Genomic DNA, 21,594 nt, shown 5'->3' with positions numbered 1-21,594 from the left:
GGTTCAGAAAGAAGATGGAAAGGAAAGAACAAATAGCTTGTAAGCAGCCGCAACATCCTGTATCATTAACAATCTAACAGAAGCAGAAAGACAGAAAAGAAAGTACCAACAACAGCTATATATCCTAACAGAAACTTACAAGCAGAAGTGCTATAACAACAGCAGCTATATATCATTCGCACGAGACTTACAAAAATTAAAGGGTAAAAGATATCATTCGCATCAGGCTTATAAAAATTAAAGAGCAAAAGATTGATCATTTCCTGCAATCTAACCACACTTAGCTATTCCAAACGACCGTGCTAGAAATCCACCTTAAGGTCAGGTCCAAGCAAAGCGACTACAAACAAGCAAAATAACAAGTGTCGGTAAACACCAAAGAGAGTTTTAAAGCAAAAATAAAGAAAATAGAACAAAAAGCAAAAACAAAGAATTAGTTTTTGGCAGGATACAGTCCAATAACAGAAGTAAGAAGTCCAGCCACGCAAAATAACAGAAGTAAGAAGTCCAGCCACGCAGAAGGCTCTTTTAACTTTCACCAAGTCCATCTTCAAGTAATAGATTGCAAACAAGTAAAAAAGTAACGACCAACCAGCAAAAGGAACTCATTCACACATGCTACAAAACAAAAACTAAGAATAAAAGAATGTTGCAGATACGGGATTTGAAATCGTGACCTCAAGGTAATGAGCCTTGCAAGCAACCAAACTGCTCTCTGCCCCACACTGAAGAGAAGTGAGAACTAATAGACAAACAAGGATTTAATGCACCCCTCCACTATATATCTGTACAAATAGAATAGCCCATTTAAAGAGAACAGTAATTCTAATCCTCACCTAATATTTCAAGTAAGATGGATCCATCAACTTTTAGAACAAAAGGCAGAAAAGGTGAGAGAGATGAAGAAAGATTTAAACAGAGCAGTAAAAAATGAGTATAAGGGGAAATAATACAAAAGATACTGTTACACAACTTTCAAAATGTAAATAAGCACTAACCAAGACCAATCAAATGCAGCCTGCCACAAGGACCCAACTGCACTTTGACATTTACTTTAGTTTTTATTAAGATCCTGCATAAAATCCCCCCACTGTTATTATTCAAAATCAAGTTCACCTAAATTTGTTAGTAACAAATATAAAAATCATTGACAAGGAAGATAATACAAAACACAAAACACCCTCGTGAAAGAGAAGTGTAAGTGAAGAACCGAGGGGAAAAAAGAAAAAGAAAGAAAGCACAAAGCAGAGGAGAGCCTTTGCAAGAAGCCCTTGAAAGCACAACCATTCAAAAGTACTGTACCACAGCAAGGCCTTCAGCAGAAAATCTACAAAGCAGAAAATCCATAAAATTTGTACCTCAGAAATTAGAGATAGAGCGTAATTACTTCCAAGAAATCAAAAGAGAAGGGGGAAAAAAAAAGTTTTCAAGGTTCACATGTCCAGCTGGACAACAGGCACTCTAAAAGAGTTTTAACAATGATCCCACTATTACTCGTACGAGTGTTCAGATCACGTAATGTGAACAACTGGCATAACCTACAAGAAACAAAACTGCAGATGCACCTATCAAGGACCATTCTACACTTTGCAAGATATAGCTGCGGAGAACAAAATATTAACTTTTTAGAAGCCAACCAAAATATCAGTCTGGCTACTAGATACTATGTAAATATTTTCCACCCGTCACAAAAACTGGAAACTACAAAACCTAAAAGCCAATACCTTCTCTACATAGGAGTCCAGGCATGAAACCAGCAAACAATAAAAACTCATTCACATGCTGAAACAAAAAATTAAAAATTAAAAATTAAAAAATATAAAATAAAATAAAATAATACTGCAGAGACGGGATTTGAACCCATGACCTCAAGGTTATAAGCCTTGCCAGCTACCAAACTGCTCTGCCCCGCGCTGAAGACTAGAACTGAGTACACTATTATATACAAACAAGGATTTAATGTGCCCCTCCACTATATCCGTATAAATAGAATTAACCAATTTATAAATGAATTGTAAAGGAATTCTCTAATCCTCACCTAATATTTCAAGTAAGAAAGCTCTACGAATTTTCAGAACAAATGATAGAAAAGAGAGATAGAAATGAAGATTAAAAACTAAACACAGCAGTACAAAAAAGGGAAGATGGTGAAATAATACCAAATATACTGCTACAACTTTCAAAACGTAAATAAGCAAAAAACCAAGACAAATCGAATGCTGCCTACCACAAGGTCTCGACTGTACTATGACATTTCCCGAACCCTTGTGGCCTTCTTGAGATCATACATAAAAACACGCAACTACTATAATACAGGCAATTACGTAGGTCCGACAAGTTCGATTGATTGAAGACTACAAGAAGCCTAAAAGAACCTATCCACATGCAATCAATACATTCTGAGTTTGAACTAAATATTACCTGAAACCAATTCATCGGTCGATCATTCAATCAAAGCTCTCTGAATGGATCAAAGCATAAATTCCAAGCTTTCGAAAAAAAATCTAAAAAATAAAAGTTTAGAATCAAAACCAGTGTAGGAGCCAAACAAATATTAAAGGTCAAACTAAGGTATTTAATGAAGTCCATTTACCGGCAAATATCCACCATGATCTTCTTAGTTTCTCTGTCTGCCATCACTTCAAAAAAATGCCCATAAACTAGGATATGCCAATGACTTAATATCCTAACACAAACTTAATATAAGATTGATCATTTTCTGCAGTCTAACCAGGTAAAGGTTCTCTTAGCTCTTCCAAAAGACCATTCTCAAAATCCACTACAAACAAGAAAAATAACAAGCGTCTGCAATCAACAAAAATAGAGGTCAAGCAAAATCCAAGAAGATAGAACAAAAAACAAATACAGATAATTAGATACTCTTCTGTTTTCAACTAATCACAGGATGTACAGTCCAATAACAAGTAAAAAGCCCAGCCACAAAAAAGTTTCTTTAACTTTTGCTAAGTACATCTTCAAGTGACTGCAAAATGCAAAAAGCAAAAAAAAGTAAAAAAGTAACAAGCAACCAGCAAAAGAAACTCATTCACACATCCTGGGATTAAAAAAAAAATGCTGCGGAGACTGGATTTGAACCCAAAACTGAGAACTAATAGACAAACAAGGATTTAATGCACCCCTCCACTATATCTGTGCATACATATAGAATAACCCATTTATAGTGAATTGCAAAGGAATTCTAATCCTCACCTAATATTTCAAGTAAGAAAGATACATGAATATTAAGAACAGGTAGTGAAATAATTACCAAATATACTCTGTTACACAACTTTCAAAATGCAAATTAGAACAAACCAAGACAAATTGAAATGCTGCCTAACACAAGATCCAGACTGCACTATGACATTTACCGAACACTACTGGCCTTCATTGAGATCCTACATAAAAACACGCCAATACTATTCTATAGGCACCGAATACGTAGGTCCGACAAGTTCAATTGATCGAAGATTACTTTTAGTCTAAAAGGAATTCAAACTATCCACCATGCACTTGATACATTCCGACTTTGAAAAATATTACCTAAAACCAATTGAGTGGGTTGGTCATTTGATCAAAGCTTCTCTGGATTGTTCAACACATAAATTCCAATCTTTTGAAAAAAATTTAAAAAGTTCATAATCAAAATAGTCTAGGAGCCAAACCAAGATCAAAGGTCAAACAAAGGAATTTACTTAAGTCCATTTACCTGATACATAATTGTGTGATTGGGGAAGCAAATAAATATGATCTCAATTTTTTTCTCTGCCATGCTTCAAAAAAATGTACATATACAACTCAAGGCACTTTGACACATTACAACTCAGGTTTTGGGTAAAGATACGCCAATGACTCAACATCCTAATACAAACTAAAAGAAAAATCAATCATTTCCAGAAAAATCCAACAACTATAAACAAGCAAAATAACAAAGAGAGAGGTCAAGCAAAATCCAAGAACAAAAAACATAAACAAAGAATTAGATACTATCTTCTGTTTTCAACTAATCAATGAATGTACAGTCCAATAACAAGTAAGAACGCCAGCCATGCAAAAGGCTCTTCAACTTCACGAAGTCCATCTTCAAGTGACTGCAAACAAGCAAAAAAGTAACGAGCAACCAGCAATACAAACTTATTCACACGTGCTAAAAAAAAAAACCAAGAATAAAAGTAATGCTGCAGAGACGGGATTTGAACCCATGCCATCAAAGTTAGGAGCCTTGCGAGCTACCAAACTAAGTCTACCCCACGCTGAAGACAAGAACTGAGAAAAAATAGACAAACAAAATTTACTGTGCTCCTCCACTGTATCTGCACGAATAGACTAAGCCATTTATAATGAATTCTAAAAGGAAAAGTAATCCTCACCTAATATTCCAAGTAAGAAAGATCCTTGAATTTTAAGAACAAATGGTGGAAAGGAGAAATATATATGAAGGAAGAATAAACACAGCGATAAAAATTGGGAAGATGGTGAAATAAAATCAAATATACTCTGAAAAAACTTTCAAAACATGAATAAACACGAACCAACACAAATCAAATGCTGCCTCCCACAAGGTCCCGACTGCACTATGACATTTCCCAAACACCCTTCATTGGGATCCTACATAAAAACACGCCACTACTATAATACAGGCACCGAATGCATAGGTCCAACAAGTTCGATTGATCAAAGACAATAAAAAGTCTAGAAGGAATTCAACCTATCCACCATGCAATCGATGCATTCTCACTTTGAACTAAATATTTACCTGAAACCAATTCAATCAATTGATCGAATAAAATCTCTGGATCGATCAGCTCATAACTTCCAAGCTTTCGAAAAAATCTAAAACTTAAAGTTTAGAATCGAAACAGTTTAGGAGCCAAACCAAGATCAAAGGTCAAACTAAGGTATTTACTAAAGTCCATTTACCTGTACCTAATTCTGCGATTGATGATACAACTATTCCACCATGATCTTCTCAATTTTTTGTCTGCCATGTCTTCAAAAAAATGACAATAAAAAACTCAAGGAACTTTGATATATCAACTCAGGTTTTGGGTAATAAGATATGCCAATGACTCGATATCCTAATTCTTACAACGAAGAATATTCCCTGCAGTCTAACCAGGTAAAGGTTCTCTTAGCTTTTTTCCAAGAGTCCGTTCGCAAAATCAACTACAAACAAGCAAAATAACAAGAGTTTGTAAACACCAAAGAGAAAGGTCAAACAGAATCCAAGAAGGAGAAAACACAAAAACAGAGAATTAACAAGAAGTCCAGCCACACAAAAGGCTCTTTAACTTTCACCAAGTCCACCTTAGCAAAAAAGTAACGAGCAACCAGCAAAAAAAAAACCCAAGAATAAAATAATGCTGCGGAGAAGGGATTTGAACCCATGACGTCAAGGTTAGGAAACTTGCGAGCTACCAAACTTCTCTGCCACAGGCTGAAGACAAGAACTGAGTAGATAAGACAAACAAGGATTTAATATGCTCCACCATTATATCTGCACAAATAGAATAACCCATTTAAAATAAATTGTAAACGAGTAGCAATCCTCATCTTATATTTCAAGTAAGAAAGATCAATGAATTTTCAGAACAAATGGTGGAAAAAAGAAATATAAATTAAGGACGAATAAACAGAGCAGTAAAAATTGGGTAGATATTTCACCAAATATACTGTTACACAACTTTCAAAACATAAATAAGCACAAACCAAGACGAATCGAATGCTGCCTACCACAAGGTCCCAACTGCACTATGACGTTTCCAAACACTACAGGCCTTCATTGAGATCCTACATAAGAACACGCCACTACAATTATACCGGCACCGATACATAGATCTAACAAGAAGTCAAAAAGGAATTCAACCTATCCACCATGCAATCGATGCATTCTGACTTTGAACTACATATTACCTAAAACCAATTCAATCAGTTAATCATTCGATCAAAGCTCTCTGGATCGATCAACGATTAAAAAATTACAAGCTTTCCGAAAAAAAATATAAAACTTAAAAGTTTAGAATCAATAACAGTTTAGGAGCCAAAACAAGATCAAAGGTCAAACTAAGGTAGGTATATTTAGTAAAGCCCATTTACTTGTACCAAATTGTCCGATTGAGGATGCAAATATTCCACCTTGATCTTCTCAATATTTTGTCTGCCATGTCTTCAAAAAAATGTCCATAAACAACTCAACGACTTTAACACATAACATCGATCATTTCCTGCAGTCTAGCCACGTAAAGGTTCTCTTAGCCTTTCAAAAAGACCGCTCTCAAAATCAAACAAGCGAAAAACCAGAGAGAGGTCAAGCAAAATCCAAGAACAAAAAAATAAAACAGAGAATCAGATGCTCTCTTCCATTTTCTACTAATCACAAGATGTATAGACCAATAACAAGTAAAAAGTCCAGCCACACAAAAGGCACTTTAGCTTTCGCCAAATCCATCTTCAAGCAACTGCAAACAAACAAAAAAGCAAAAAAGTAACGAGCAACCAGCAAAAAAAACTTATTCACACATGTTAAAAAAAAATAAAAATAAAAACCCAAGAATAAAAATAATGCGACGGAGACGGGATTTGAAACCATGACGTCAGGGTTAGGAGACATGCGAACTACCAATAGTGGTAAAAATAGAATAACCAACTTATAATAAATTATAAAGGAATAGTAATCCTCACCTAAAATTCCAAATAAGAAAGATCCATGAATTTTCAGAACAAATGGTGGAAAATAGAAATATAGATGAAGGAAGAATAAACAATAGTGGTAAAAATTGGGAAGATGGTAAAACAATAACAAATATACTGTTACACAACTTTCAAAACATAAATAAGCACAAACCAAGACGAATCGAATGCTGCCAACAACAAGGTCCCACTGAGATCCTACATAAAACAACCAAATACTATCATTAAGGCACCAAATACGTAGGTCTGACAAGTACGATTGATCGAAGCATACTGGAAGTCTCACAGGCATTCAATCTATCGACCTACGTATTCAGTGAAATAATAACAAATATACTGTTACACAACTCTCAAAACGTAAAACTAAGGTATTTACTAAACGAGATCAAAGTTCAAACTAAGATATTTACTAAAGTCCATTTACCTGATACCTAATCATGCGATTGAGGATTTAAATATTCCACCATGATCTTCTCAATTTTTTGCCTACATGGCTTCAAAAAAATGTCCATAAACAACTCAAGGCACTAAGATACATTACAACTCGGGTTTTGGGTACAAACTCACAGAAACATCGATCATTTACTGCAGTCTAACCAGGTAAAGGTTCCCTAACCTCTTCCAAATGACCGCTCTCAAAATAAACTATAAACAAGCAAAATAACAAGTGTTGGAAAACACCAAAGAGAGACGTCAACCAAAGTTCAAGAACGAAAAATGAAAACAGAGAGAATTAGATACTCTCTCCTGTTTTCAACTAATTACAGGATTACAGTCCAACAACAAGAAAAAAGTCCAGCCACGCACTAGGCTCTTTAACTTTCACCGAGTCCATCTTCAAGTGACTGCAAACAAGCAAAAAAAGTAACGAGCAACCAGCAAAACAAACTTATTCACATGTTAAAAAAAATATATCCAAGAATAAAAATAATGCTGCGGAGACGGAATTTGAACCCATTACGTCAAGGTCAGGAGCCTTGCGATCTACCAACCCATGCTGAAGACAGGAACTGAGAACAAATACACAAATAACGAATTAATATGCCCCTCCACTATATCGGTACAAATAAAATAACCCAATTATAATGAAATGTAAAGGAATAGTAATCCTCTCCTAATATTCCAAGTAAGAAAGATCCATGAATTTTCAGAACAAATGGTGGAAAAGACAAGTATAGATGAAGGAAGAATAAACACAGCGATAAAAATTGGGATGATGGTGAAATAATACCAAATATAAGCACAAACCAAGACGAATCGAATGCTGCCCACCACAAGTGACTGCAAACAAGCAAGAAAGTAGAGAACAACCAACAAAAGACACTTAAATCACATGTGCTAAAAAAAAAAAATACCAAGAATAAATTAAAATGTTGCAGATACAGGATTTGAACCCATGATGTCAAGGTTAGGAGCCTTGCGAGCTACTAAACTGCTCTGCCACACGCTGAAGACGAGAACTGTGAACTAATAGACAAACAAGGATTTAATAAGCTCGTCCACTATATCTGCACAAATAGAATAATCCATTTATAATGAATTGTACAGGAATAGTAATCCCCACTTAATATTCCAAGTAAAAAAGATCTATGAATTTTCAAAACAAATGGTGGAAAAGAGAAATATAGACGAAGGAATAATAATAAACAGAGTGGTAAAAATTGGGAAGATGGTGAAATAATTCAAAATATGCACTTAAAAAACTTTCAAAGCGTAAATAAGCACAAACCAAGATGAATCGAATTCTGCCTACCACAAGGTCCCGACTGCACTATGACATTTCCTGAACACTACTGGCCTTCATTGAGATCCTACATAAAAACACGCCACTACTGTTATACAGGCACCAGATACGTAGGTCCAACAAGTTCAAATGATTGAAGACTACAAGAAGTCTACAAGGAAATCACCCTATCCACCATGCAATCGACGAATTCTGACTTTAACCTAAATATCATCTGAAACCAATTCAATCGGTTGATCATTCAATCAAAGCTCTGTGGATCAAACAACACATAACTTCCAAGCTTTCAAAAATAATCGAAATCTAAAACTTAAAGTTTAGGACCAAAATAGTTTAAGAGCCGAACCAAGATCGAAGGTCAACTAAGGTTTTTACTGAAGGCCATTTACCTGATACATAATTGTGCGACAAAGAATGCAAATATTCCACCATCATGATCTCAATTTTTTGTCTGCCATGTCTTCACAAAAAATGTCCATAAACAACTCAAGGCACTTTGATACATTACAACTCAAGTTTTGGGTAAGATATGCAAATGACTCAATATCCTAGAACAAACTTACAGAAACATCGATCATTTCCAGCAGTCAAACCAGGTAAAGGTTCTCTTAGCTCTTCCAATAGACCGCTATCAAAATCAACTACAAATAAAGCAAAAAACAACTAGTGTTTGTTAACACCAAAGAGAGTCGAACGAAAAGAAAAATAAAAAAAAAATAGAACAAAAAACAAAAACAGAGAATTCAATACCATCTTCTGTTTTCAACTAATCACAGGATGTACAGTCCAAAGACAAGGAAGAAGTCTAGCTTGCAAAAGGCTATTTAACTTTCACCAAGCCAATCTTCAAGTGACAGCAAACAAGCAAAAAGGTAAACAAGCAAAAAAGTAACGGACAACCAGCATAACAAACTTAAAAGGAATAAAAAGAAAGCTGCGGAGACGGGATTTGAACCCATGGCATCAAGGTTAGGAGCCTTGTGAGCTACCAAACTGCTCTGCCACACGCTGAAGACAAGAACTGAGAACTAATAGACAGACAAGGATTTAATATGCTCCCCCACAATATCTGAACAATTAGAATAAGAAGCCATTTGTAATGAATTGTAAAGGAATAACAATCCTCACCTAATATTCAATGTAAGAAAGATCAATGCATTTTCAGAACAAATGGTGGAAAAGAGAAATATAGATGAAGGAAGAATAAACACAGCGGTAAAAGTTGGGATGATGATGAAATAAAAACAAATATAAGCACAATCCAAGACGAATCGAATGCTACCTACCACAAGGTCCCGATTGCACTATGACATTTCCCGAACCCTTCTTTGAGATTCTACATATTAACACGCAAATACTATTATACAGGCACCGAATACGTAGGTTTGACAAGTACGATTGATCAAAGACTACAAGAAGTCTAAAAGGAATTCACCCTATCCACCATGCAATCGACGCATTCTGACTTTGACCTAAATATCAACAGAAACCAATTCAATCGGGTTGATCATTCCATCAAAGCTCTCTGGATCGAACAACACACAACTTCCAAGCTTTCAAAAATAATATAAATCTAAAACTTAAAAGTTTAGGACCAAAATAGTTTAAGAGCCACACCAAGATCAAAGGTCAAACTAAGGTTTTTACTGAAGTCCATTTACCTGATACATAATTGTGCGATTGAGAATGCAAATATTCCACCATTATGATCTCAATTTTTTGTCTGCCATGTCTTCAAAAAAATGTCCATAAACAACTCAACTCTCTTTGATACATTACAACTCAGGTTTTGGGTAAGATATGCAAATGACTCAATATCCTAAAAAAAACTTACAGAAACATCGATCATTTCCCGCAGTCTAAACATCGATCATTTCCCGCAGTCTAACCAGGTAAAGATTCTCTTAGCTCTTCCAATAGACCGCTCTCAAAATCAACTACAAATAAAGCAAAATAACAAGCATTTGTAAGCACCAAAGAGAGAGGTCAGGCAAAAAAAAAAAAACATAGAATTCGATACCATCTTCTGTTTTCAACTAATCACAGGATGTACAGTCCAAAGACAAAGAAGAAGTCTAGCTCGCAAAAGGCTCTTTAACTTTCACCAAGCCAATCTTCAAGTGACAGCAAACAAGCAAAAAGGCAACGGAGAACCAGCATAACAAACTTATTCACACATGTTAAAAAAACACGTAAAGAATAAAAAGAAAGCTGTGGATACAGGATTTGAACCCATGATGTCAAGGTTGGGAGCCTTGTGAGCTACCAAACAGCTCTGCCACACGCTGAAGACAAGAACTGAGAACTAATAGATAAACAAGGATTTAATATGCTCCCCCACTATATCTGAACAAATAGAATAAGAAGCCATTTGTAATGAATTGTAAAGGAATAGCAATCCTCACCTTATATTCAGTGTAAGAAAGATCAATGTATTTTCAGAACAAATTGTGGAAAAGAGAAATATAGATGAAGGAAGAATAAACACAGCGGTAAAAATTGGGATGATGATGGAATAATACCAAATACAAGGACAATCCAAGACGAATCGAAATCTACCTACCACAAGGTACCAATTGCACCATGACATTTCCCGGCCTTCTATGAGATTCTACATAAAAAGACGCCAATACTATTATACAGGCACCGAATACGTAGGTTTGACAAGTACGATTGATCCGAAGCCTAAGAGAGGTCTAAAAGGAATTCACCCTCCTATCCACCGTGCAATCAACACATTCTAACTTTGACCAAAATATCAACAGAAACAAATTCAATCTGTTGATCATTCGATCAAAGCTCTAGATCGAACAACACATAACTTCCAAGCTTTCGAAAATAATATAAATCTAAAACTTAAGTTTAAGACCAAAATAGTTTAAGAGCCAAACCAATATCAAAGGTCAAACTAGGCTTTTACTGAAGTCCATTTACCTGATACATAATTGTGCGATTGAGAATGCAAATATTCCACCATTATGATCTCAATTTTTTGTCTGCCATGTCTTCAAAAAAAATGTCCATAAACAACTCAAAGCACTTTGATACATTACAACTCAGGTTTTGAGTAAGGTATGCAAATGACTTAATATGCTAAAACAAACTTACAGAAACATCGATCATTTCCTGCAGTCTAACCAGGTAAAGGTTCTCTTAAGCTCTTCCAATAGACCGCTCTCAAAATTAACTACAAATAAAGCAAAATAACAAGCGTTTATAAACACCAAAGAGAGAGGTCAAGCGAAAAAAAAAAAAAAGAACAAAAAACAAAAACAAAGAATTAGATACTATTTTCTGTTTTCAACTAATCACAGGATGGACAGTCCAAAGACAAGGAAGAAGTCTAGCCACACAAAAGACTCTTTTAACTTTCACCAAGCCAAACTTCAAGTGACTGCAAACAAGCAAAAAAGTAACGGAAAACCAGCATAACAAACTTATTCACACACGTTAAAAATAAATAAAAAATAAAAAACCAAGAATAAAAATAAAGCTGCGGAGACGGGATTTGAACCCATGACGTCAAGGTTAGGAGCCTTGTGAGCTACCAAACTGCTCTGCCCCACGCTGAAGACAAGAACCGAGAACTAATAGACAAACAAGGATTTAATATGCTCCCCCACTATATCAAATAGCAATCCTCACCTAATATTCAGTGTAAGAAAGATCCATGAATTTTAAGAACAAATGGTGGAAAAGAGAAATATAGATGAAGGAAGAATAAACACAGCGGCAAAAATTGGGATGATGGTGAAATAATACAAAATATAAGCACAAATAGATTAACCCACTTATAATGAATTGTAAGGGAATAGTAATCCTCACCTAATATTTCAAGCAAGAAAGATCCTCAAATTTTCTGAACAAATAGTGGAAAAGAGAAATATAGATGAAGGAAGAATAACACGGCGGTAAAAATTGGGAAGAAGGTGAAATAATACCAAATATACTGTTACACAACTTTCAAAACCTAAATAAGCACAAACCATGACGATTCGAATGCTGCCTACCACAAGGTCCAGACTGCACTATGACACATATCGAGCATTACTGGCATTCATTGAGATCCTACATAAAAACACCCACTACTATTATACAGGTACCTAATACGTAGGTCTGATAAGCACGATTGATCGAAGCTTACCAGAAGTCACGCAGGCATTCCATCTATCAACCATGCAATCAATGAATTCTAACTCTGAACTAAATATTACCTGAAACCAATTGAATCTGTTAATCATTCGATCAAAGCTATCTTTTTCATTTGAAGCATAATTTGCAAGCTATCAAAAAAAAATTCTATAAGTTTTGAATCAAAACAGTTTATGAGCCAAACCAAGATCAAAGGTCAAACTAAGTTATTTACTTAAGTCCATTTACCTGATACCTAATTGTGCGATTGAGGATGCAAATATTCCACAATGATCTTCGGCTTTTTTGTCCGTCATATCTTCAAAAAAAATGTCCATAAACTCAAGGCACTTTGATACATTACAACTCAGGTTTTGGGTAAGATATGCCAATGACTCAATATCGTAGTACAAACTTACAGAAACATTTGATCATTTCCTGCAGTTTAACCAGGCAAAGTTTCTCTTACCTTTTCCAAAAGACCGCTCTCAAAATCAACTAAAAACAACCAAAATAACAAGTGTCCGTAAACACCAAAACGAGAGGCCAAGCAAAATCCAAGCCGACAGAACAAATAACAAAAACAGAGAATTAGATACTCTTTTGATTTCAACTAATCACAGGATGTACATTCCAAGAACATGTAAGAAGTCCAGCCACAAAAAAGGTTCTTTAGCTTTCACTATGTCCATATTCAAGTGACTGCAAGCAAACAAAAAAGTAACGAGCAACAAGCAAAAGAAACGCATTCATATATGGTAAAAAAAAAATATTAAAAAACCAAGCATAAAAATTATGCAGCGGAGACCGGATTTGAACCCATGACCTCAAGGTTATGAGCCTTGCGAGCTACCAAACTGCTCTGCCCCGCGTTAAAGACGAACTGAGAACTAAAAGATAAAAATGATTTAATGCACCTCTCCACTATATCTGTACAAATAGAATAACCCATTTATAATGAATTGCAAAGGAATTCTAATCCTCACCTATATTTCAAGTAAGAAAGATCCGCAAATTTCCTGAACAAATGGCCGATGGAAAATAGAAATATTGATGAAGGAAGATTAAACACAGCAGTAAAAATTGGAAAGATGGTGAAATAATACCAAATATACTACACAACTATCAAAACGTAAATTAGTACAAACCAAGACCAATCGAATGCCTGCCAGCCACAAGCTCTCTGGATCAATCAAAGAATAATTTCCAAGCTTTTGAAAAAAATCTAAAACTTAAGAATCAAAACAGTTTATGAGCCAAACAAAGATCAAAGGTCAAACTAAGGTATTAACTAAAGTCCATTTACCTGATACCTAATTGTGCGATTGAGGATGCAAATATTCCACATAATCATATCATTTTTTGTCTGCCATTTCTTCAAAAAATGTCCGTAAACAACTCAAGGCACTTTAATAAATTAAAACTCGGGTATTGGGTAAGATATGCCAATGACTCAATATCCGAATACAAACTTACAGAAACATTGATCATTTCCTGCAGTCTAACCAAAAGGTTCTCTCAGCTCTTCCAAAAGACCACTCTCAAAATCAACTATAAACAAGCAAAATAACAAGTGTCTGTAAAAACACCAAAAAGAGAGGTCATGCAAAATCAAAGAACTAAAAACAAAAACAAAGAATGAGATACTCTTCTGTTTTCAACTAATCACAGATGTACAGTCCAATAACAAGTAAGAAGTCCAGCCATGTAAAAGGTTCTGTAACGTTCACAAAGTCCATCTTCAAGTGACTGCAAACAAGCAAAAAAGAACGAGCAACCAGCAAAAGAAACTCATTCTTACATGCTAAAACGTAAATATATGATACCCTAAATTTGCGAGTAGCAGATATAAAAATCATTGGTAAGGAAGATAATACAAAAAAAAAAGAAGAGAGAATTGGAAGTGAAGTGTAAGGTAGGTAATATAAAAACACAAGATACCAAGGTTTTGCGTACATCCATCAACACTGAATAATTTTGCTTAGAAAGAAGCTGGAAAGGAAAGAACATATAGCTTGTAGGTGGAGAAAGAGTCAAATAATAAACCTCTCTAATGTGTTCCTACATCCTGTATCGTTACAATCTAACAGAAACACAAAGACACAAAAGAAAGTACCAAATTAGAAACAATTCATTATATGCATGTTTCTGCAGTAACCTAAAACCACAGTTGAACATAAAGCTGAAAACGAAATGCAACATAAGAGAATCTCAAAACACCGATGACGAAAAAGCTGATCTGATTAAAAAAAAAAAAAAAAACTCACATGGCCCAACTCAACAAAGGTTTTCCCAAAATAGCACAAATGTAAGCCAGAGGTAACAAGTAAACAGTTGCTGCAGCAGGTTGCAGGTAGCTCCTGCATCTCACCATATCAAAAGCAGAGGGATCTCTACGTATCAGAAGGGATCAACTGATGTCCAATCAGTCTCATCCAAGGAGAAGCACTGCATTCCTGAACAGCATCTTTAGTTAATCCTAAAGAGAGCTCAAAGTTGACAGTTAAAACCTAATGCATCATTACTAACAGCATATAGAATTATTGAACCATCCAGAACTGTCCTGGAACCCCTACAAGATGTAGTTACAAGCAACAGTAATAGCTATATCCAAAAAAGAATATATGTTCACGAACAACTCCAGGCACTTTGACACATTGCAATTCAGGTTTTGGGTAAAATATGCCACTCACTCAATATCCTAACACAAACTATCAAGCAGAAGGTTCTATAACAACAACAGCTATATATCATTCTCGCCATGCTTATAACAATTAAAGAGCAAAAGATTGATCATTTCCTGCAGTACAACCAGGTAGAGATTCTCTTAGCTCTTCCAAAAGACCGTACTTGAAATCATTCTTAAGGTCAGATCGAAGAAAAGCGACTACAAACAAGTAAAATAGCTAGTGTATGTAAGCACCAAAAAGATAGTTCCTGCAAAAATCAAGAAGATAGAACAAAAAACTAAAACTGCAAATTAGATTCTCTCTTTTATTCTCAACTAATCGCAGGATACATTCCAACAAAACAAGTAAGAAGTCCAGCTATTTAAAAGGCTCTTTAACTTTCACCAAGTCCATCTTCAAATAATAGACTGCAAACAAGCAAAAAAGTATTGACCAACCAGGCAAAAGGAACTCATTCACACTGGCGAAAAAACAAAAACCAAGCATAAAAAGAATTTTGCCAATACAGGATTTGAAACCGTGACCTCAAGGTTATGAGCCTTGCGAGCTACCAAACTGCTGTGTCCTGCACTGAAGAGAAACTGAGAACTAATAGACAAACGAGGATTTAATCAATGATGGGATTTGAGTGCCTCTTATGTATTTTTGTGCATTGTATTTGTGTGGCAAGCAACTGCGTGCATGTGTGTCCCGTGGGAGGAGGAGGATGAGGGCCCGGGGGAGTCCATCGATGAAAAATATTTGATAAATGTTTACAGAATTAGGAGTTCAAGTTTTTCTCATATAGCCAATGTTCTTAATGTATCTCTCTTTGGAGACAAAAGTACACCAAAGAACTAGAAGTAGAAGACTAGGTAAAGGAAAAGTTATTGTGATGTTAGTCATGGAGTTAAATTCAATAGCTGACTTATGATGCTACTATTCGCTGCAGCTATGTTATTCTAGAAGTTACAAAAAATAGAAAACAAGGTCGAAATATGTTCAATGTACTATTCTTGAAACAAATTTTAAGAAATCGAGTTAATACAGTCAACTTACTTGCAGAGAACAATTGGTATTTAATCCAATTAAAATCTTGCGAAATGGAGGAAAGAGGGTTCTAAATCATAAAGGATCTCGGGATGCGGAGGAATTCTTGCTAATTTGAAGAAACAGAATCTATGTTGACAATTCATGATTGGTGTTTATGCTTTTTTATTGTCCTTGTGTCTATTAAAATCGCATTTTCTAGTTGTTTCCTGGAGTTACCACATCTCAAGAATCTAAGAATCTAAGATGAAAATCAGCTCTGAAATTCTATTGCAACTTCAGAAAACTCTTTTTTTGATGGGCGGTGTAGGGAGAATTGGGTGTTAATATTGAGCTTTTATTGATTATTTCGGAATACATAGACTGATGGACTTTCATCCAGTGCAAATAAGTCAATTTGCAGATAAGTAGGTAATTTAATCAGCAACGCACAACCTACAAAAACCTAGGAACGAAGGATTTAAAAAAGGTGACTTCGTGTAAAGATTAAAGACATATAATCACTTGATAAAATTAGGGTGCCTCCTAGGTATTTGCATGCATTGTATTTTGTGTGTTGTTCTGAGATCATCCAAAATAAGTATCTTCCCAACAAATCCCTAATTGTATGGTCCTAACCCTAATTGTATGGTGAATTAGGTTGCTAGAAATTAAATATATAAGTGGAGTGTGAAACAGATAGAGAGTATCTATGGATTATCAATCATATATTTAATTCAACAAAAAGTTCCAAACCAGTAAAGAACAACATCATGAGAAAAACACAGAAAATCTTCGTCTAAAAAGTAAACACCACCCAATCACCAATCATTCACCACGAGAGAATTCCAATATGGCATGTTATTTTCTTCCAAATAAAAGATAAAACAGTTTTTCCCGAAACTTCAAATTAATATTGTAGGAATTCCCATGAATGTAAAATAATGGATAATCATACCTCGAAATTTTTAAAGATCAAATTATTTGTAATTATAATAATTAAATATTTAATTCAACAAAAAAGTTTCAAACCAGCGAAGAACATAGTTCGGAGAAAAACACAAAAAAAATCTGTCTTGCTCAAGACCTCATTCAACACAGCAGAATTCCAAGAAATATGGCATCAAAACATTGATATAACTATGCAATCGTAAAAGCTGCAAATTATTTTCTACCCAAACAAATAAACCTAGTATCTCTATAAGAACTCACAAAAGAGGATCGATTCGACCAGAAACCCAAGACCAAAACGAGTCGCTAATGGCAATCTGACGTTTCCGACAGAACTTATAGAGAGCGATGGTGGTTTTCAAGGGCTAGGATTAAGCGGTGGATTTTAATCTAACGATGACAAATTTCCCTATATAATATTGGCGTATACAATACGCGTTTATTAGAGGCGGTGGAAAATAAACCACGTGTAATATATAAATTATAAGTATTCCTTAATACAGTATATTACTCCGTATATATATATATATATATATATGAACAGGTCTACGCGCCATCACCGTTTGACCGTTTGTCGACATCACCGTTTGACCCTTGTCGATAACCGTGTTCGACCTTTATCAAAAGTAGAGTGAATAATAATAACAATAATATCCTCTGTCGTTGGATAAAGTGAATAATAATAATATTATTAATAATAATAATGTTATAAATAAATACTTAAAAATAAAAAATATTAATTTCAGATTTTAAGAGTATATATAAGGGCATTTTAAAGTTTATATAATTAAAATTTTTTTAAAAAAATAGATTGTGTATATGTATTACTAGTATTAGGGGGCAATTTGTACATATTTTTAAATATTATAAATTTATATATAAATTCTAAATAGGAGGAGTGTTTTTTGTGTTTTATTATTTTTTCTTTTTTGGTTTTTTTTTTTTTTGCACTTTACCCCTCTTCAGTTATTTCTCTTCACAGGCATTTCCAAAAACATCCCCGTCCATCCTATATTTTTTTTGGAGGTCGACTAAAATTTGTCAAATACATCCCCGTCTATGTTCCCATCTCAATACCTTCACATAACATCCATTTTGAAAATAATCTTAGAAAATATTATCCAAAACAGTGAGTTGATCGTGTGCATCAATTTCATTTTTTTTTATTTTTTCTATTTTCATTTCCTTCAAGTTGCCACGGGTTTAACATTTTGATTTATGAGTCAATAATCAGAATTAAATAATCCAAATAAGGATGTCAATCTAACCCCGTAACCAAAACCCAAAAGTTGAGTGAGAAACAAATTCACCCATTTTTTCAATGTAAAAAATTTATCAAAAGAATGAATGTCTAAACTCTTGTAAAATATTATCCGCAAGGGAGAAATAGCAAAATCCAAGGGACAAAACAAATAGTGACTAAATTCTAAGAGCTAGTCATGATTCATATAACTGGGTTTGTAAACAGATAGGATTAGGACGGGCAGGAAATATCCAGGAGGGGGAGGGGTTGAAAGTGAATTTAGTGTAATTTTTTTGTAATTTTAAGAGGGAAAAAGTGAAAATAAGAAAATTTAATGATATATAATAGTAATATATATATATCAGTGGGGGCAACCAATGTGCCTCCCGTCCCTGCGGAAGGGATCAGGTCTGAACCGGTCCGAACTGATAAGAAATATTCAATTAAGTCCGATTCAATAATGATTATTTTATGATTTAATTCAAAAAATGATTTTTTGTTAATCAAATTTCTGATCCGATGAATCAAATCCGAAAAGTATATAACCTTTTGTAAAAAATTTTAATCTCAATAGAGATTAGCAAACAATGACAACAATGATTAAGGAGAGATAGAGAGAAGCCGTTGAAAAAATAAAATATAGTAGAAAAGTAAGTTTTAAAATTTTTATTAAAGAAAAAAAAAATGAAGAGAGCCAAAATTGAGAGGGAAGAAGAAGAAGAATGATAGAAAACATTTTAATAATAGAGTAAAGTACAATAACATCCTCTGAAGTTTGGCATAAGGTTTATCATATACAAGTTTAGATTTTTTTTTGACAATGACATCCCCTTGTCAAAAATTGGATCCAAACAACCTGTTAAAAATGTAAAGAGTCAAGATTGCCCTTTAATTTTTTATTGATTTAAATTGTAAAATACCAAAACTCCTTAATTACACTTTTACCCCTAGAATACATTCATTACACCTTACCACACTCTCTAATATAAATATATATATTATATATATTATACGTATACTGTAAACCCCAAACACCATACCATAACGAAAAAAGAACCACCACCACCACTACAAAACAACAACCACTACCAAACTCACGACCTCTGAAACCCTAACCCTAACAAACCCACCACTAAATCCATTACTACCGTTGCCACCATCACCGCCAAGAAATCCATCGCTGTTGACCCCTCAAACATGGCTGCTGCATCAACGTTGTTGTCAAAGATGAAAGGCTCATCTCTGTGATGACCACGCAATTCTCTGGATCTTTCTCGAGTTTGGGTGCGAAGGTGGTTGGATTGATTGATGGAGGCGAAGACAGATTTAATGGTAAGGAATCGTGTTATAAAGACGTCAAGAAAAGGCCTTAGAGTCTTTACACAGTTGAAAATAGAGATCCCAGCAAAAAAAATCAGCGACTGGATAGGCACCTTCGACATCGCCGAAGAGGCGGCACGTGTTTACGACTCCCCAGCCCTTTCGAATTCATCGTCTCTGCCGACAACAAAACAACCGCAGGTCTGCATCCATCAACATAAGTGCACAGAGCCCTAGCCAAAGCAACACCGTCGAGTCCTTGGGCTTTGCACCGTCGTTGATCTTCCTCCATCGTCACTTGACCTTAACTTGGCGCATAGGGATGGCAATTTTTACTGCATATTCCGCCCCTTTAATAATAGATATAGGAACAATATTTATACCGTTGGGGCGAGCATGGATGCAAAATTCTGACTCGTCGCGAGTCATGGGGCGAGGACGAATTCTGATAAATACCTAGCCCGCCCCGGCTTATATACAATCCTTTTTTATAATATATATATACCCATATTAGTATAACTTACAACCTTAAAGTGATAAACACCCTTATACTTGCCATATCGTTCTCTTATCTGAGTAGTCAAGACTAAACAAAACTTATCTCTCTAACCTCTCATGTTCTCCATAACCAAACTCCCTTACAACTAAATCTTTTTTGGTGAGTGATTTAATTTTGTAACCAAATATAGAATACGTCGACTTCAAGTTTACAATCCTTCTGTGTAAACGATCTGCAATCCACCACCACTGCTGGAGGTCGACGGTAGAGCTAAAATTTGGAATAGGTAAGGGGTTTGTTTATCATGGCTTGGGTTTCTGGTTTGGTTATGCCTTGTGTGGCTTTCTATTGGTTTTCTCTTTGCTGTCTTTGGCTGTGTTTTTTTTTTTTTTTTTTGTCATGGTTATGGATTTTTTTTTTTTTTTTTAGAGGTGGCCCTTCTATGTTTGTAATATGTTTTCTCCTTGTTGTTTGTGTTTTGATTTAGTATATATAAGTGAAAATTCATTCACTGCAAGCTTTATCCTTCTCCAATTTGGGTAAGTGTAATACCCCTATATTTTTGAGGAATTATTAAATTAAATTAATTGCTTTTAATTGATTTATTTATTTTAAATTAATTTATTTATCTCCTTAGTTGTTAATTTGTTTATTTGATTTATTAGTATGATGATTATGTGTGTATGTGTTTAATTGTTAGTTGGTTCATTGGCGTGTTGACTTTGTTTGTATGGAATGACTTGGTTGTTATGATTATGTTTGTGTATGTGCTACGTGTATTTAGTTGTTTAATTATTTTATTTATTTATTTATTTAAGTTTAATGGACTGTGTTTTGAATGTTTGAACCATAGGATTTGGTCTTGGGTTATAGAAAAAGGCTTTAAAAGATTTGGGATGGTTTAAGGCCATGGATGTATGATTGATGAGTACTGAAAAGTGCGTATTTAAATACCTTAAGCTTAGATATTCTAGGACCTTTATCTATCTTATTTTTCCGTCTTAGACTAATTTCATGTTATTGTCCTTTTTAGGTGTTTATCCCCAAAACAAGCTAATTCAGTTAAATAAGAGCATTAAAGAATCAATTTTGAGATGAATGGAAGAAATGAGCAAAGTGGAAGCAAGTGGAAGAAAATTGAAGCAAAGTGTGGAAAGTCAGTAAGTTCGATCGATCTCAACATTCCTTCGATCGATCATAAAGTGATCGATCTAGGCTTCATCAAGATGGATCCAAACTTTTGTCCTTATCCAAAGATCTCACCATCTTCGATCGATCGAAAAAATTCGATCTTATCCACACCTACCACCCCACCTAA

General features: G+C 34.7%; 1 long non-coding RNA gene across 4 annotated transcripts in view; it reads right to left on the bottom strand.

Annotated features, from left to right (window-relative positions):
• The window catches only part of LOC132287206 (uncharacterized), a 29,936-nt gene extending 12,419 nt beyond the window's left edge, over positions 1-17,517 (bottom strand). The window contains exons 1-9 of one of the 4 annotated variants that reach the window (XR_009472948.1): positions 17,476-17,507; positions 14,833-15,452; positions 12,815-14,648; positions 12,579-12,648; positions 8,074-12,502; positions 7,922-7,971; positions 7,652-7,700; positions 2,594-7,535; positions 2,422-2,504 (exon numbers count right to left, since the gene is read on the bottom strand). This is a non-coding gene — a long non-coding RNA (uncharacterized LOC132287206). Of the gene's footprint in view, positions 1-2,421; positions 2,505-2,593; positions 12,503-12,578; positions 12,649-12,814; positions 14,649-14,832; positions 15,453-17,475 lie in introns of all 4 variants that reach the window. The other 3 variants (XR_009472949.1, XR_009472947.1, XR_009472946.1) reach the window with 3 other exon arrangements.
• Positions 17,518-21,594: the final 4,077 nt, after the last annotated feature.

The sequence above is a fragment of the Cornus florida genome, unplaced genomic scaffold (genome assembly GCF_030987335.1).
Source record: "Cornus florida cultivar Cherokee Brave unplaced genomic scaffold, ASM3098733v1 CherokeeBrave_3.0.0_Hap2_Chr11, whole genome shotgun sequence".
Classification (NCBI taxonomy): Eukaryota; Viridiplantae; Streptophyta; class Magnoliopsida; order Cornales; family Cornaceae; genus Cornus; species Cornus florida.
The sequence above is the reverse complement of the archived record's forward strand: the minus strand, read 5'-3'. Positions and strand labels throughout refer to the sequence as shown.